At 40.4% G+C, this 19,962-nt stretch overlaps 1 pseudogene; it reads left to right on the top strand.

Moving 5' to 3' along the window:
- Positions 1–19,126: 19,126 nt before the first annotated feature.
- On the top strand, positions 19,127–19,606 carry LOC113931388 (annotated as a pseudogene).
- Positions 19,607–19,962: the final 356 nt, after the last annotated feature.

The raw sequence follows: 19,962 nt of genomic DNA, 5'->3' as shown, positions 1-19,962 counted from the left end.
AAAAACCCTTTCTCGCAGATCATGATTTGGATTTTTATACTCTGTTCTCTAAACTAACACTTGTTTGGTAATGAGTTTCTTCTAATGGGGAACCAACTTTCTAATCCATTCTCACCACTTTTTCTGCCCAGGGGAGCCCGCATTCAGTAGCTGGCATTTGAGAGTGGACGCCGATTTAATATTCTTCGCAGGTTCACAGGGGCTATTTTGGTCTCGGATTTCCTTTTCTCTCACATAGACAGCGTGTATCAAAGAGACTTTTATTCCTGTGTCCAATTTTGTGGGCATTATCTCATTCTGCTTTTTTGCGACCCTTATCTTTTCTTTGCAAACGTTAAGAAGCGAAATGCAATATATTTCCTCTTTACAATCCTTGTGTTCACTGCTATCAACCTTAAGCTATGTTGCCTTGAATGAGATTTGAGGATTTGGGGGAGAGGGGGGAGAAAAAAAAGGGAGCGAGTCCTATCTTATTTCTTTGCCACGGTCTAAGACATGGTGCACTGACATCCCTTCATTTCCATGACCTTTCAAATGATCGCATAAGAACGTGTCTTACAACGAACAATCTCTTCGACAAAGGAGTAAGATCCAAGAGCAGCATTTTTATGGAGTTAATTTACACTGTGCTACATCCTTCAACCAGATCTCATATTATAACGACCGTGGGTTACATGACGGGAGTTCAGTTAATGCTGACCATATTGTTTTGAAGACCTATAGGAATGAGGGAAGACAGATACCATATCTCATCTTGAATCCCAAAACGGCCCTTGGGTTTGTCATTACTATTACTATGATGATTATAATTTCTTTACCCAACCTGGCACCTTGACTTGGCATTGTCCAAAAAAATGGAAACGAAAGGAAGGCCGGAATTGGAGTTTTGGACGCAGGACGTTTGCCCTGAGTTTCAAAACCATCTTCCAATGGATTGGATGTCTTTATCCCATTTTTATGTTGGGAAAGAATGGCAAAACAGTGGGAATGCTAATAATTCCATGTTTACACTTGTCATCCTGTTGATCAAATTCCCACTGAAGGAAATTTCCTTGGAGCTGCCAACTTTATCCTTTCTTAAACTTCTTTCTAATTCTTTTTTTAAACATTATTTGCTAATCAGGTGTACTTTTTCTTATAAGTAGCCTTCACGCCCAGCGTGGACCCCAACCTGGGACTCGAACTCATGACCCTGAGATCAAGAACTGAGATGAGACCAAGCGTCAGTCACTTAACCGACTGAGCCACCCAGGCGCCCCACTCATCAGGTTTAATTTTTAAAAGTCATTGAGTTCCAAGTAAAGAGAACTCTTCTATAGACAGGACACATCAAGATAACCTTTCTTCTCATTGTCTTTTTTTTTTTTTTTTTTTTTTGGTGTTTAGGGAGAAATGATGGGAACAAAATTTCTGAATATATTACAAAAACTCATTTTAGGCTAAGACAAAGTGAGGGGCAAAAATCCCTGGGGTCAAAGATATAGTGAGAGAGGAGACAGAGTTTTCTCACTTAAAAAAAGGGGGTTTTAGAAACGCATCTCTGTAATTGAGATATGGCTTTAAACGCAGCTTCGTTCTTCATCCTCTCTGTTGGAATAATTCACCCTCACAATCGCCTCTCAGCCGTTTGGCGGGGAAGTCAGTCTCACTACCTCAGAGAAGAGCAGGAATCCAGGGGCTCAGGGAAATCCTGATGTCGAGCTCCCCTGTCCAGAGGCAATGGGACTTTGCGTCCAAGGTGGATGCTCAAAGAGAGAATGTTCACACACTCCCTTGATCCACGCTACCTTTTTCTATTAAAAAAAATGTTAACCAACTTCGCTAATGAATAATTTATGGACAATAAAACACACATTTAAAATTTGCAATAAAAACTCTAGAACTTGATGGATTCTGAGAAATACATATAGATATGTAAAGATCATCCCAACCAAGACATAGACCATGTTCCTCCCTGTCATGGATATACACAACCATCAGTTTACCAGTTGCGAGACATTGGCACTGTTTCCCATTTCTGGTCATTATGACTTAAAATGACCTGGGCTATCACAGCGTGGTCAATGAGTACAAATAAGTGTTTAATTCTCTTGGATGAACATGTAGGAGGTATGTAGGAGAACATGGGAAAAAATGTCAAATTATTTTCCAAAGTGGCTTTCTCATACTGCATTTCCACCCAGAATGTGAGACTTCTGCTTCTCCCACATTATCGCCAACACTTGGTATGGCCGCTTGTTTTGATTTTGGCCCCTTGTGGTAGCTCGCTATTTTGTTTGTTTTTTAAAGATTTTATATATTTTATTTGAGAGAGAGAGAGCACCGAGGGAGAGGGAGAAGCAGATTCCCTGCTGAGCAGGGAGCCCAACGTGGGGACTTGATCCCAGGCTCCCAAGATCATGACCTGGGCTGAAGGCAGATGCTTAACCCAATGAGCCACCCAGGCTCCCCAGGAGTTCACTGTTTTAATTTGCTTTCCTAATGATCAATGACAGTGATTACACCTGATGTGATTATCATTCATCTCTATATTTCTTGGATAAAATGTCTGTTGAAAGGGTTTGGGCACTTACTGATTTTAATTGTATTATTTTTCTTCTTACTGCTCAGTTGTAGGAGTTCTTCCAATACTCTGATTAAAAAAAAAAAAACAACTTTATGTGTTACTTATTTTGTAAATCTTCTCTCCTAATTTGTTGGGTGATTTTATCACATTGCTAAGTGTCTTTTTAAAAACAGAAAATTCAAATATTGATGAAATACAATTATTATTATTATTACTGCCTTTGTTTTTGTGCATCTCCCCTCGAGTAGATATTTTCCTAATCGAACAGGATGAACAATTTCTTTTAGGGTTTCTTGCAGAAAAGTTTTATTTTTAGTGCTTATATTTGAATTTTGTCAACTGCTTCTTCTGCTCCATTTATTCATGGCAAGTGATTCTTAGCGTACAGATTTTCATTTTTATTCTGTTATTATGTTGACTCATACTGATGGGTTTCTGAGTATGACACCAACCTGATATTCCTGTGTTTCAAACCAACATGGCCAAGATATAGAACCATTTTTATACAGTGCCGGATTCTATCTCCTAATAATTTGATAAGAATTTTGCACCTAGATCCACTAGGGATATTCATCTGTAGTTTCTTTCTATTGTAATATCTTTTTCTTAAGGTTGTGATAATACCGGCTTCATAAAATGAGTTGTAAAATATTTTCTCTTGTGTTTTCTAGATGATTTTACATGTATTTGGTATTTTTCATTCCATACCTATTTTTTTTAAGTTCCATCTGATAAACCTTCTCTCCTTCAAGTTTTCTTTGGGGAAATGTGTTTTATTGCAAAGCTGTTAAATATCCACAGGGCTGTGTAGGTTATGGTGTGTGTGTGTGTGTGTGAGTGAGTTTTGGTAATTTGTGTCTTTCAGAGGATTCATTCACTTGATCTATGTTGTCAGGTTATGTTGTTCATAATACTCATCATTATATTAATATTTGTAAAGTCTTTAGTAATGTCTCCTGTTTTATTTGTATCTTTTTTTTCCCCCTCGGCCACTATGGCTAGAAATTCACCAATTTTATTACGCCTTCTAAAGGGCCTGCTTTTGATTTAATTGGTTTTTATCTATTTAACTGTTTTGTCTCTCATTGATTTTTGTTCTTAAATTTACTATTTATCTTTATTCCACTTATTCTGGATTTAATGTGCTCTTATTTTTCTGGCTTTTAAAGCAGAGGCTTAGATCATTTGTCTGAGACTGCTTTTCTAATGCACGCACTCAAAGATGCAATTGTTCTGTTTGTTTCCCTGCGCACCACAAATTATAATGTGTTTTGTTTCCATTTTTATTTTGTGGAAAACACATCTCGCATTACAAATTCCATCCAAATGCACTAAGGTTTATGAGAAAAATAAAGAATGGAAAGATGGATAAATATGAAACAATAAAGATAAATAAAGATTAAATAACTAAAGGATAAAACATAGAAAGGACAAAAAAAAATACTAACGCCTTGGTTATTTCCTGCAAACTCTTAGCTCCAGCTCTTGTGCAAGAGGATGGTCATTGATGAGGACTCTGAAGTCTCAGAAGGAGCAAACGGGGAGATGGGCACCGGGGTCACATTGAACCACAATATTCATTGGCCCACATCCACCGAGTGCTCAGAAACCCGTCTGAATCTCTTACTTTTACCTGGTATTGTGATTGCTGATCGTCCGGGAACAGGAAGATAAAATTCCAAGTTGGCGTTTCAAGATTTAAACCGGGTTTGAGGTTTGCCACACACATGAAAGAAACATTTCCCCACCAGGTCCCTCTCTGCTTCATTTCCTCCTCACAGTTTAGAGCAGACTCATGTGCTCTGAGATGGATGGTGGTAATTACCCTATCCCGCTGCTGCGCTCACTTATGCAAACAAATGTACGCACTGGGGCAACAGGGGACGGAGAACAGCGTGGGGCGACTTCAGCGGCCCCCTTCCCTAATTTGTAATGTCCTGTGTCCAAGACCGATCTGCGAGTCTAGCCGGGGAGGGCTTTCTGCAGGTGTCTGCATGCAATGAGCAGATCTTCATCCATCCCTCAGGATTGTTCTTAATTGCTGGTGGAGATTCTCACGGATGTTCAAGTAGTTTAGTGAATATTTTTCTGGATATTTGTATCTACTTAATGTGTTTTAATAAGGCCAGAAAAAAAAAAAAGATCTCCTACGTAAGAATGGTAGGCATTTTAACAAATGTATCACCCTGTAAATAATTCAATCTGGCCATAGGTTTGTTACAGGCGTGGTACAATGCAGGCCGGTAAAAAGTGGTGATGCCCGCAAGTGTCTAGTGTGTGCCACAGATTTCATGTTCTGAAACTGTTTTAACGCACCTATGAATTCCTAAATCATTTTTAATGGGTGGTCTATCCTTTATTAAACTGAATTACTCATAGACTTGGCTCTGATACCAATTTGTGATTGGAACAATCAAGAGTGACACAGTCTTTCTCCACATCAAAATCTATTTTGGTCGTATTTTCAGACACCCTCCCTCTATACACTGCATACAGTAAAAAAGGATTATTTTCATGGATACCAGTCATTCGATCACAACAAAGAAACTCATTAAAATTTCGTGTTTAGGTACGCCTGTGGAAATCACATTTATGTGTGTTGAAATAATAAAAAAAAAATACCAGAGAACACCCAGCAATTCTCGTCCTAGGTATATACAGCCAGAGGCTGCGAGTAGGTGTTTCAGCAAACACATGTCCACGGTTGATCGTGAAATTACTACAGACAGTAGCAAAAAGGTGGGAACAGTCCCGATGTCCAAGGACGGATGAATGGATGAACACGACGGGTTCCATCCATTCAACAGAATATTGTTTCGGTGCAAAAAGGAACAAAGCTCTGATACACACTCCCTCGAAGACATCTACTCAGTGAAACAAGCATACGAGGCCACGGGGGGTATGATTCCATTCACGTGAACTGTCCAGAATTCGGGTATCTATGGAGACACTAGGCGGAGGTGTGGTTACCAGGGGCCGGCAGGAGAGAACCCCAAGAAGTGACTGCTTAATGGGAGCTGGGTTTGCTTTTAGGGTGATAAGGAAAGTTCTGGAAGTAGATGGTGCTGATGGTTGTACCATGTTTGTGAATATACTTACTGGCACTGAGTGGATAAAGACATGGTAGATAGAGGTAGAGATTGATAGATACATAGATGATAGATTAATAGATAAATATGGTATATAAATATATATTCACAGTGGAATATTATTCAGCCACATAAAAGAAGGAAACTCTACCATCTGCAACAAGAGGAATGGACTGTGAGGGCATTAAGCTTAGCGACATAAGCCAGGCAGAGAAAAATACTGCATAATCTCACATATACACGAAATCTAAAAAAAGAGTCAAACTTGTAAAAACAGAGAGTAGAATGGCGGTTGTCAGGGGCAAGGGGTGGGGGTGGTGGGGAAAATGTTGTTTAAGTCTACAACTTGTACGTGGTACATGAGTAAGATCCACAGATCGAACGCACAGCGTAGAGATTCCAGTGAACAATACTGTATTACGGACATCAAAACGGCTGAGCCACTAGATCTTCAACGATCTCACCCCCAGGAAAGAAACAGTAATTATGTGATGGATGGAGCTATTATTAGCTCAGATTGGGGTGTTAATCATAATGCAATGTATCAATGTACCAGATCGTCACACTGTAATACCTCAAATTTAGACAATGTTCTATGTCAATTGTATCTCAATAAAAATAAAGGTCAACGGGACGCCTGGGTGGCTCAGTGGGTTAAGCGTCTGCCTTCGGCTCAGGCCGTGATCATGGAGTGCCAGGATCGAGTCCCGAATCAGGCTCCCTGATCAGCAGGGAGCCGGCTTCTCCGCCTGCTGCTCCCCCTGCTTGTGCTCGCTCTCTCTCTCTCTCTCTGACAGATAAATAAATAAAATATTTAAAAAAATAAAAGTTAAAAAATAATTAAAACATAAAAAAATAAAGGTCAACAACTGAATACTTTCACACTGTTAAAATTCTAAGGTCAACAATTGTATACTTCCACATTGTTAAAATTCTAAAGTCTATGCTCTGTGTTTTTTACCAATCTGAGAACACTGGAAAGATAAAGAATTGTAAATGGCAGAGAACAGAATACTGAGGTATAGAAAGATGGGATCTGTCTGAATTCACAAAATGAATGATCAGCACAGCTGAACCTAAACATATTTTCCACTGGTGCCCATCCTTGATGGATTTTATAATGCAGACAGGGAAATAATAATAATACACCTATCTTTGAAGCGTATCAAGCCAAATGCATGATAACAAGTTCTACATGTGTCCTAGGGATTTTTTTTTTTTAAAAAGCCCAATTTGGGGGGAAAAAAAGAGGAAGGGGTAGCTTGAAAAATATTTCTGCCTATTTGAGAAAAACGTGAGCATGAAGAGATTGGAAAGGTGACAGAATTTTAAAACAGGAAATTTGAGTCCTAATAAGATAATTCATTTCAAGTTTTTGGTCCTCACCTGCCTTTGTTTATGAAATAGGGATTATTTAATGCCTGGGATGAACGGGTCAACCCATATTATCCCTTTACTTGGTATGAGACATTTTTACAATATAAAGTGCCAAAATTGTTAAAAAAAAACAAAACAAAACGTGGGAACATGCCTTTGCTTTGCAACCATAATTAGACTGAATATATCTGGAAACTGTTGCACGACTGAAAATTGCAATCAAGTATTACTTTTCTCTTTTAACTCAGGAGAAGGGAAGATATGATTTTTTTCTTAATGTTGAATGAATATGGATACAAATGTTTCCTGTTACAGCATTTACCTTTGAAAATAGACAGATAGTAGCCCTTTTACTTACAAATGTGAAAGGTAGGAGAATACTGCTTGTGGTTCCAACTAATACAATCAATTTTGTGTTTAAAAAGGAGAACAGGTTTGCTGATCCTTTACCTCTTCCCTCCCCCCACACCCCTGGAATTTCTCAGGAATTATTTTATACATCAGTTGTGCTAGTGGCCTGGTTTGGATTGGATTTCCATCACCTGTTTCCCGGAAACCCCGGGATTCTGGTGATTCTGGTGATACTCCAGCACCCACTGACATTCTGGAAAACCTGTAACGTCTCAATCATATCCATCGTCATGAAGGACGGGGCCTTGCCCGATCTCTCAGAAACCAACCAAAAAATATGTACTTGCGAAGACTGGAGAAAGGAAGAAAATCCCAGCGACTCACCTCAGAACAGCTGACGTGGAAACTCTGTTTATCGAAGAACACTACAAGGAGATCCTTGAAACTGTACTTCTCTTACTAAATTCTGCGAAGGCCATGGTCTTTCACAACATTTGGGGAAGGGAGAAGTCCGCACTGCATAAAAATATTCTGCTACTCTCGCCCTTTCCAAATAGCCCCATGAAGAGGACCCGGTTAATTTAATTTAATTTTTTAAAAATTAATTAATTAATTTATCCACCCACCCACCCGACTTGGTTAATTTAATTTTGTTATTTATTTACCCACCCACCCAGCGAATTTTGAAATGTTACACTTAATGGCTTCCGCTGAGATCCTGGATGTTCTGAAATCTACCCAGAGCAGGTGTAAACTATTTTCTTTCATGCCAGGCGGAAGCAATGAGACATTGCCTTCATTTGGCGGGGGGCGGTGGGGGCATGCATTGCCATGTATGATAAGCAACTCATGCTGGCGGCCGCCCAACCCAGAACCCCATCCTAAGAGCACTGAAATCCTGGGGAGTCTCAGTGATGCTCAACCAGGCTCCTCCCACCGCATGGGGGCAAGCTACACTCCGGGGTGTTCATGGCCTCTTCTTCCATGCTGGACCCTTGGTCTGTGGGCAAAGCTCCTTGCATTCACCGGTTGCGTTGCCATCATGGGTTAAAAGGGGGGCATGTCCACATTCTGCCAGTCATTGGCTAAGTGAACCCAGAATGGGGAAGACCTCATCTGTTTTGTGTGCCTGTCTCTGCAAAGTGAGCAGGAGAGGGAGGGGAGACACTGTAACTATGCTCCCCAGAGAGGTGCAAGTGGGGTGCAGAGAGCGGATCTCTACTCTGGCTTGCCCTTGACCGTAGCCCTGTCCTCAGAACCAGCTCCACATGCCAGCACAAAATTGGAATCCCTTCCAGTGCCAAATGCATGATAACAAGTTCTACACGTGTCCTAACAAAGCCCGTTACAATCCCATCCAATTTAAAGGACTTTGTGATATAACGTAATTGCATGATGTTCTCGTCTGAATTGGAGTTTATAAAAAAATATGTTGTAGACTCTCAGATATTTCAGGATCAAACTTTCTACAAAGGATGTTTACTTAACTCACATTAAAGTCCCTGTGAAATAAAACCCAACGGAATTATGCATAAATCATGAATCAGTTCATCAGAGAGAAATACTCAAGTGTTTTGTGTTATAGGTTTTAATGAGAATCCCTCTTTCATCTCATGGCTTATTCCCATAAACAGGAAAAAAAAGTCTTACACTTACAAAAACAGAAGGAACTGCATTTTAAAATATTTTCAAATTCCACTGTAATTAAAAGGAGAAGAGTGATTTTTTATTGAATGTAAAGCAATTTGGACAGTTTCTTGTACAGATCTACTAAATATATGTGTCTATCCGAAGCGCATTTGCACTGATTTTCAAAGTTTACTTTTAATGGGTTCATTTTATTGAGGCGAGGAGCATTTTGTACTGTGAAAACATAGTTAATGGCTCTTGAGGGCACTCTGGATGCCATGCAAAAATGGGGAAAACGCACACACCCACACACACATTTTCCAGTTCCCTAAGAGCTCATAAAGTCTGGATGTTATGGTAGAAACACAAGTTTCCCTTTCAATATTTGATCTAATGTTCATGTTCTAATTTATGAGGAATTCATTTCTCTCGGTTCGTTGGCACCATGGTCTCTAGACTTTGCAGCCTGCGCTCTGTGTTCAGATCACCCGAGAAAGCCCCTAAAACATGACAACGGACTTTCCCAGGTCTGGGATGCTGCGAGATCTCCAGGGAGACACGACCAGGTCCAGCCTTTTAGCAAAGCCACGTGGCTTTTGTAGGAGCTCTGGGTTCAAGACGGCAGGATGAGACAGTTATTATAAAAGGTCGTTGGAAAAGAAGGTGAGGGAATGGGGTGAGAGAAAGGTGTTTTTTATGGGGTCGGACGGGAGCTGGAGCTACTGGGGCACATCTTGAGAAGGAACCCTGGAAGGAACAGGGTTAACTAACAAAGGAATCGGGTCAGTACATACTGAACGTAGGCTATTGGATGTGCTTTTTTTTTTTTTTTTTTTTTGCTGTAAGCATCACCATTTTTGATCTTTTTTTTTTTGATAAAACAATTTGAGGCTGTATTGGATGTGCTTCTAAATCCCAGATGGTTTTTAGGACTCGGAGATGCAGGAGGGCAGACCTAAGGTCGAGTGTGTCATACAGAGTGATTGCCACGGAGAAGGTGTGCAGAATCAGAGTGAGGCCGGGGAAGCCTTCCTGGGGGATGCCCCACGAAGTTCGGGGAGGTTGGAGAAGGTTCTTGTCGCGGTCGCCACCCTACAGCATTGCTAGGACTGTGGATCTTGTTAGTAAGATGGAAGATATTCACAGGTGGGAATATTCATAAATGCAGCAGAAGGACAGAAGCCGATGAGGGGGTGAGGGTGAAGTGGGCGAGAATACAGGGAACAGCAAACCAGGCCGAGGGAAGAGCAAGGCTCGTTTTATCCAGTGGCTTTCATGCACCAACTTGTCGTAGACTCTTCTCCGTTCCTTCCTTTGATCTTGAGGTCAAGGGAAAGTTCTTAAATGTCTGGAAACAAGACTGTGTGGTCTCCGCCCTCAGCCTCTGCCAAACGACCCCGTTCGAGGGGCGGAGGTGCTGCCGAAGTACCTGACTCTATCTAACACAGTGAACTACGGAGGCCCCCGTGAATTTAACTGATGAGCCTTTAAATCAGTGCAAAAATGCAAATCTTGGAAAAGTGGCCATTATACTGAATTACACAGCACACATTCAGGGGCAAAGAATTTTGAGTTGGGGTCAGCAATATGCACGTTTACTCAGTCTGTCTTGAGCCGGAATTCTTCTGCAATATATTCCTCACGGGGGCAAGGAGAACGCTATTTGTTGCTGGAATGAAAGAATCTGTCAGTTTAATGACAGGGAGACCTTGTAATTCAAAGTAAAATATTAAGGAGCATCTTTAAGCCGAAATTAAGTACTGTATGTTAGTAACTAAGCTTATTTTATGGAGAAATCTTTCAAGAGGTGATGCCTTTCTTTATAAATTCTGTGAGGTTGATCTATTATTTGAAAGGATGGATGGACATGATTAGAGTTTGAGGATAAAACGCCAGGATTTGAAGTATGCGAAATGATATAAATGAAATCAAATCATTGATGATTTCATTGAGGTCTTCCCGTACAAATGGTTATTCTGTATAATCCTGCTTAAATAATAAGATCAGGTGAACTGAACAGGCAACGCCTATCCGTTTATACTGGAAGTGTCTATCACTACAGAAATTACTACTGGTTTAGTTTACAGGAAACAAAAATTGGAGTATTTTCAGTGAAGCTTATAAAGTAACCTCGAGTACTTTTCTTTGCATTTGAGACATTATCATCTCATTTTTCATGGGCCTCGAGAAACTCCTCAAACTGAAGCCATCCGTTTCTCAAAGTTACCCAATTCTTCCTTCACTTCTTTGTGAGACAGAGAGCCAAAATTTATTTTTCAGACTCTCTGCCTTTCTCATTTGGACCGGCAGGGAGAAGGCTGGCCAGCATGCCGATCCCTGACATTAAAATGTATTGATTACCCGTGTGTTGACTTTCTAAAAGTTTCCAGGGTAAATGCAGGATGATATTTTTAAGACAGGTGACCTTGTAGGGGACCCCTCAAATGTAGAAGAACAAGGCACCCTTCCCTGTTGACAGAGCCTGGGACACAGCGTCCTTAATGGGGCGTCGTAGGTCTGGGATGTGTTCAGCAACAGAGCAGAAGCACTCTTTCTGTGTGCCGCATTTACTGAGCGTGGAGCAATCGATCCAACATATGTCAGAGCCAAGTCTCCAAAACATGGAATCTTTCTTCAGGAAAATTATGCATTTTTGGTTTTGTGGTCAGCATTGCCTTCCGCCTAACCCTGCAATTTATACACTTGATAAGTAGAGGGTTTTTTTTTTTTTTTGAAGATTATAATTCTGTAAAAGGATTCTTAGCTTTAACTCTCCTTGGGGCAAATATATACATGTGTATATTTGCAAATATTATTACCTTTATATATATTATTAATATATACATATTATATATATTTTTGCCTCCTCTGAGTAAGTAAGCGGTAAAACTCTGCTTTCAAGGTAGACTGGGAAGTGTCGCTGAGGTCAGAGAATTTGAGGCCAGGCGTCTGATTTACGGAACAAATATAAACTCCCAATATCTTACTTCCATGCCCGTTATATTCCTTTTGAACTATGCTGCCCCAGATGGGAGGATGTCTGAAGATATAAAACCTTCAGGAAGAAACATGTACCAACCCCTTATTAATGTTCCAAGCTCTGTGTATTTTTCATGGCTGATGCATTTTGAATGTTAGGAAATGAAATGAGGGAGAGGAGACAAAATTATCTCGTGCTTGATAGATACATAAATCAAGGTTTGTAGTTGCAGGTTGAAACGGCGCACTATTTTTAGGGAGATGGCTCTATTGGTTGGCAATCATGTTTACACCTGTTTCTGATTGTATTAATTTTTCAGGTTGGCATTAATCCATTTGCCCAGGCTTGCCCGGAACGTTCTGCACCCAGAAAGCAGTTGGGCATTCAACTCACTGTTAATGAAGCTGTCTTTTATATTTGCTACGCTTTGAATGGGAGACAAGAAAGTCTGTAGATGGTTTCTGCGAATATACACGTGGACGGCTTTTGAGGTGGTTTTTTTTATCATGTTTGCCGGTTATAAAAAGGAGCATTTTTTTCCCTGACAAATAGAAATAATCAGCATGCTCCACAGTGTGCATTTATGCAACATAAAAGTCATCTTCTTTATAAACCTACAGAAAAATGAGAAACACACACAAGCACGCACACATCAGCTGCCTTTTCCAAGATTCTTCATATACCATTAGCATGGAGGGTCAGTGCAATATTCAACATTCTCCTTCTCCCCCATGACAACCTTTCCCGCTCAACATGTTGAATTATAAATTTCCTAACGGCAAGATTTGCGGTTCCATAAAACATTTGCCAAAAGAAAAGTTGAAAAAGAATATATATTCTATAAGGTGTCTTGATACGGCACACAGTTTTATAAAACACCTAATGAGATGTTTACTAATTGCCTATATTTATAAAAAAATCTTAAGAGAATGAACTTCAATTCCTAGTTCACCAAAAGCCTACAAGCCAAGCAAGCGGTAAATGAAGGAAAATACAAAATGATTGCACCTGGAAGATCCAGTATTATATTTTGAAAGCAAGAACCCTGATATTTCCACTAAAATATAGAAAGAGCAGGTAGTTGGTTGAATAGTTGAAGGGAAAAATAGAAAAAATGCCTTCAGATATTCAGAGGCAAACAAACTATGATCACTATCTCAAAGCAATTAGTGTCCATCAGTAACTTCAATTTTAGGATGTGATATTACATGGTATTTCATGTAGGCTACTGCTACTTTTTAAAAAAATAATTATTTATTTATTTAAGAGAGAGAGGGAGAGATTCTCAAGCAGACTCCGTGCTGAGCATGGAGCCTGACGCGGTGCTGGATCCATGACCCTGAGCCCAAATCAAGAGTCGGTCGCTTAACCAACTGAGCCATCCGGGTGCCCCTGTTAATTTTTATTTTTAATGTTCAGTAAATTAAAATCATCCATTTACGTAAACTATACACATCATTGATCAACAAGTATTTATACAGATCTAATTTGTGTCATAATGTTGTATGTATTCAATAATTCAATGGGTATGGGCCTTTGAGCTGTCCCCGAGTTGATTTGTGATCAAAAACATTGTTGGCCCAAAGCCTTCAGAGCTAGCAAAGAAATGGGTTCTTTGATTTCAGTTTGGTGATCTTCCAGGAGCCAAACCATCACCCGTAATGAAATAGGAGCTTACTGAACTTCCTACTAAAAATAAAACAAAAACAGAATTCGAAGGACGATCTCTGCATACACGTGTACAAGTGAGCCTGGAGAGACACGGATGATACTTGATTTGCATCCAGCAAGCCTTCCGAGGGATGGATACCTTCAGCTTTGAAGGACCATTAACACCTGAGCAAAATTTTTGGAAAATAGTAAAATTTTGTATTTTCCCATTCAAAAATATACTACAAGTAAAATGCCTTCAAAATTGTATTTTGGGTTTTTTTTTAATGATTTTATTTTTAAGTAATCTCTACACTTGAAGCGGGTGGGGCTCAAACTCACAACGCTAAGATCGGGAGTTGCATGTTTCACCAACTGAGCTGGCCAGGTGCCCCTCAAAATTGAATTTTTGAACACCGCAGTGAAATGCGTGGAGTTTGCATGATCCAGGCTACTGATACCTGCCATTTCCAACTCCATCCCAATTTAGCCTGATTCCATTCAGGTTGGGGGAGGGGAAGACACAGGTTTGAGGGGAACCATTTCTTTACCTGCCCCACGTCTGCAAAGGAAGGACGGGACATCACCCTCCGTTGGTCTGGAAGAACGTAGTCCTACGTCCACAATGAACCGCCAGAAAAAACAAAATATAATTCAACAGAGCAAATTCTAAATATCTTCCTTGTTTTATTCAAGGATTCCTGCATGGGGCAGCAGGTGGGATGGAGCTCGGAGGAGACATACAGAATGAAAGACTTACATGGTTTGTGATGTGGGCATCTCTTTGCCACAAGAAGGAACAATGTGTTGGATGAAGGATCTGAATGCGGGAAAACACTGAGGGTACATTTAACTACCTTTTTGATATTCAAGCATAATAAGGTTGTTATAGCACGTGGACACACATCTCTTCTACAAAATATTATGATCATACTATAAAAGGTCTGGAAGAGCGTATTTGTCGGTAGGCGGTTGGTGCAATGTGCAAATCTCTGGTTCAACCTCCCTGAACTTTGGAGTAATGGTTCTGTAAAGTCTTTGTGTATATAGGACTGCAATGGAACATCAGGGAGACATCTCCCCTTTGAAAGAGTATTCAGAATGAAACGCCTTGGATTTTCAGCTGTTCAGGAGGATTTGAGGACTTGAAAACGTGGTTGCCATTTACAAAACAGGTGGCTTACAAAATGAATTGCAAAACGATTCCCAATACTGCAGTTTTACCTGTGGTGCCTTATTTTGTTTCACTCTAGCAAAGACCCCATTTAGAAACATTGCATTGAGTTTCCTGCCTACCAAAAAAAAAGTGTGGAAAGTTCTCTACCCAGTTGCTTAATAGTGCAATCTCTTTTCGTCCAAATATTTTTAAATGGAATTACTCTGATGTGTTCCTGCCAAGTGCTATGGAGTCTGATAAATGAACTAGAATAGGTTTCATAAAAATGAATAATTTGGATCATTTCTGTTTTTTCATTTCTTTAAAGCCTTCTCTCAAAACAACATATTATCTTTAAAGGGTAAGCAAAAATAAATTAAGGTCCCCCAAAGATGGGGACATGCTCTTTTGGTTTTTAAATGGGATTATGTTGCCCTCTTTGTAGTTGATAACAAAGTCAATTCTTAGAAGCTGCACCTACTTATGTCAAAACTGTGTTTCTTGTGCAAGACAGACCGTGAAGAACTGAATAAAAGCTAAGAGTTCCTATCTCCTTTAAAGATACAATCTGTTCTATTCCCATGTTGCAGAATGCTATCTCTTTATGACACGATTTTTGAGGAATTATCACTTTTATAATTAAATTGCCCTGGGGAAAGCTACTGGTCTTGCCTACCCTTCATCTTTTCCTAATTCCTTTGCAATCCAGGATGAGTATACACCTGATGAGAATCCTTCAAAGGACATGGCAAATGCTGAAGTCTCTTGCTCTCTGCATTTCATGAGTCTCCACTGAACTGTGACCTCGCCTGAGCATGCAATTCCAAAGCGATACAGCCTACAGCCAACACAGGAATCTGTCACAAGGTGGGCTGGACCCGCGAGGCTGGAGACGGTTTCTCTTTACGGAGAACACAGCCGAGAATGTGACATCGTACTGACATTCCCCTCATGCTGATTTCAGTAGGAAAGCACATACGTGCAAGTAGTCAAGGGCCAATAACTTGCCAGTGTCCACACCTCCTCAAATGGGACAAATGACCTCTGATTTGGTCAAGGCAAGGACACCAATTTGGTCCAGGAAGTCCTCCCCTGTGCCTCGGCTTCACAGAAATGGAACGGCAGAGAGTATTTAGAAGATGCATGCACTGCTGGTTGTTTATACAGGGAAAGCAGAGGGAAATGGACTAATTTCAATGTGAAAATAAATCTCTCTGATAATAATTGGCCTGTTCTGCTCCTAAACCTTGAGTTATGGAATAAAAATGAATGCTGAAGCTCCCTATGAGACTTGCAGATTGCTTTTTTTTTTTTGCCTTTGCATATTATGATAATTAAGATTTATGTGGATTGCAAGTTTATGGCTGTGGTTGAATCTACGAGATGTCCTTGTCTCCAGAAAGCATCGTTTCTTGAAAGAAGATAGTGATGACAGGTAAAACTTTTCTGCTATTTCAAGGAATTTTCGAGTGCTGGATTCAGGCAATGTAATGTGATAAATATTGATTGACCTAACATAGCCAGGCTGGGCTCCAGCCCCGGGTATATTCATATATAAATAGGATATAACCTTTGGCATCATCATACTTGCTATCTAATGGCAGGATTGTGGATAAAACATTAGCTGTCTACAATAGTGATATTTAACAAGGGGTAGTTTTACTTCCTCACCCTTTAACAGGGGACACTAGGTGCTGTCTGGAGACATTTTTGGTTGTCACAACTGAGGATGCTTCTGCTATCTAGTGGTAGAGACCAGGGATGCTGCTGAAAACCCTATAATGCGCAGGGAAACACCACCCCCACCCCCGCCCGCCCGCCTTCCCATAGCAAAGAATTATCCAGCCCCTCATGCCAAGAGTGAAGTTGAGAAACTCTGTTTTACAACTTCAGGAAGAATAACACATGAGCAAAGTGGACATATAAACTCCACGTGGCTGTGAGTACCGAGGGAGGGACAAGGATTTGAGGGCTTTAGGCAGAGTCTGAAGATGGCTATAAATAAGAAATCCAATGGTATTTGTATCCGACACTTACAGCCTTTAAAGAGTAGCTTTTGCATTTCATGTAAACACCAGTATTTAAAGCAAGGGAGGCTGGAGTAGACTCCATGGCCAGTCGTCCCTTACTGTGAGCAGGGAGCCATTCACACCGTTTGAGAGATCATGGTGGACGGACACCAACCTCCTTCCCCTAGTCACACCTGACCTGAGCGTCAAATGCAAGGGAAACGTGGCAGGATCATCTTCGAATCTAACGACGGGCTTGGGTCATGTTCCAACTTTTCGCAATGCAAAGTCCTCTTTCCAACTACAGGTGTGGAGTTAGGACACTGTTAATATTAGAGTCATCGAACATTTAGACACAATGAAATCTGGTCTGGGAAACTGAAATCCTGCAAACTTTACCCCTGGCTTCAGCTAGACAGAAGTCCAGACATGAATCTCAGATAACTAAATTTATGTTTTACTTCTCCCTAACACAGTAGGTAGAATATCTGCTGAACAAAAATGTTTGAATATATGTAGATTTCCCTTGTCTGGCATATTCATTTAGGATTACTGGTCTATTATTAATGCCATGTCAAATGCTAATGCTCTTCAAAGTAAAGAGGTACCCTTGATCATCAAGTACCCTGAGATTTACAGTAAGAAAAGGAAATGTTAGGTCAAACAGAAGGGATATCCCTCTATCACAGACTTGGGCTCTTATTTTGGGAGGGCTGGAAAGGATGCAAGAAGCCATCGGGATTGATCTTACTGTCTATGAAATCATGGATATCTGCTCCAGACTGGTTTGAGGCAGGACATTCCTTTGCAAAAGACATGCTCCCTAGGACAGCAAATTCTGGAAGATTTTGTCACGGTCAAAGGGGACCCTCAGAAGACAGTGGATTCTCAGTTGCTCAGGGGTCCAAAGCACCTTAAAGCAAAGCCAATCTCTGTCTCCATGTCAAATCCTAGACAGTGTGTATAAGCAAAGACATTCTCTGCTTAGTTTCATCTGTACAATTATTTATAAGGCTTTACATATAGTCCACAGAGTGGGTTCTGTTTAATTAGCTAATATACTTAAGTGATTCTACGACTAATGTTTTGAACACTGGTGTGAAGAGATTCATAAAATGGGAAGATGATATTTCTCTCCTACACATGCCTGGTTCTTAAGACTTGCAGCCTAGCTTCGAACAACTGTAAATGTGAATATTTGTATGAGCAAGTAGAGATCCTCACATAATTAAAAATAGGTATTCCTTCTCCTTGCTACTTGTAATTCTGAATCGCTAATACTAAGTGATAAGACATACAATATATAACAGTTATATGTTCTTATGTTGCTATATTTGTGTATTGCATACAATCTATAAGTTATATAAATATGTCTTTATGTTGTTATATTTGCAAAAAGGATATAAATTAAAAGAATATTACATACAATATATGACAGTTATGTCAATATGTCTTTGCTGCCAAAAAAAAAAGTATAAATTAGCTCTTGATTTTCATCATATCATAGGATATCACTTGGTAGTGCCACTGAATGTACGCGATAAAATCCTAGGACTGTGTATGGCCCCAGGGTGGTAATGGAGAAGCAGTTGTGCCTTCTTAAACAGGGGCCTTGACGTGTGGCCTCCCATCTGGGGTCCCAGATTCTTGAACTGAGCTTTCTTTCAGGAGTCACCCACACAGTGCTCTGCTTTTAATTACACATGAGGAAATCTTCCTACTTAGCTTTGACTCCGACTTCATAAATAAACAAATTCACTGCCTTTGCTAGAACCCACATAACTGATATAAACCATGTACTTGTTTATTTAAAAACATTGTTTTAATGTGTGGGTATTTCATCAATTCCACAGACTGCTGTGTACACAACAAGAATGCTTTACGTAAATGGGGACCGATTATGGGATGAGCTCAATTTCAGTGTCTTCACAACTGAGAATTATGGAAATACATTGCCCATGTGATGAAGGGGGATGTTTCTGGTCTGGTCAATGTGACAAACAGAAATGCCATTGCTCTCCTTCAAATGCTCTGCTTCTGTTTTCCTATTGATGGTCTTTGGCATTGACTTATCTTTTGCGCAGGGCCTGCATGCCCATGGCTTGGATGAGACCAACACCGTGAGATGACAACAGTGAGCTTGACTCTACTGGTCAGATTGGTATTTTAAGAGCCTCTGCTGTACGTAGGGTAATCCGGGGGGAGGGAGGCCATGAGAACGACATCTTCGGTACAGACCCATCACTACATTAAGAGACAAAAATGATGTTTCAGGCTGCTGTGGACTCTAGGCCACCGGGGTCGGTGAAGGATCTCGAGATGGCTGCGTGAAAACTTGCTCTAAAAACCATTGACTGGGTAGCTTTTGGGGAGATCATACCCCGAAACCAGAAGGCTATTGCTAACTCCCTGAAATCCTGGAATGAGACACTTACCTCCAGATTGGCTACTCTCCCTGAGAAACCACCTGCTATCGACTGGGCTTACGACAAGGCCAATGTGGCAAAGGCTGGTTTGGTGGATGACTTTGAGAAGAAGTTTAATGCCCTGAAGGTTCCTGTGCCAGAGGATAAATATACTGTTCAGGTGGATGCTGAAGAAAAAGATGTGAAAAGTTGTGCTGAGTTTTTGTCTCTCTCAAAGGCCAGGATTGAGGAATATGAAAAAGAGCTGGAGAAGATGAGGAACATAATTCCATTTGATCAGATGACCATTGAGGACCTGAATGAAGTCTTCCCAGAAACCAGATTAGACAAGAAGTATCCCTATTGGCCTCACAAGCCAATTGAGAATTTATAAACTTGAGTTGGGGAGAAAGCTCTGGCCCTCGTATTGTAAATGCTGGACATTAAAAATAATGATACGGAAAAAAAATGATGTTTCAGATCATCTAAGCATGGGGTGAGGGCATCATAGCTTGACTACACAAACAGCCTTTATTTTATCATTGTTGGCTTCATGATACACTTCTGATTTATTTTGAACTGAAAATAACCCACACAACTGGGGATTGTCATCCCATTGATGCTTACAGATTATCCCTCCTTGAAGCAAAGAAGTCAGCAATTTTGATGGAGAACACAGATGTGGGGGTGGCTTGCTGGACAAAAGGTGTTTATGTGAAATGACTTTAAAACATTCTACGTAGGATTTGA

Source organism: Zalophus californianus, chromosome X (genome assembly GCF_009762305.2).
Source record: "Zalophus californianus isolate mZalCal1 chromosome X, mZalCal1.pri.v2, whole genome shotgun sequence".
NCBI lineage: Eukaryota > Metazoa > Chordata > Mammalia > Carnivora > Otariidae > Zalophus > Zalophus californianus.
This window is presented reverse-complemented; position numbering and strand designations above follow the sequence as displayed.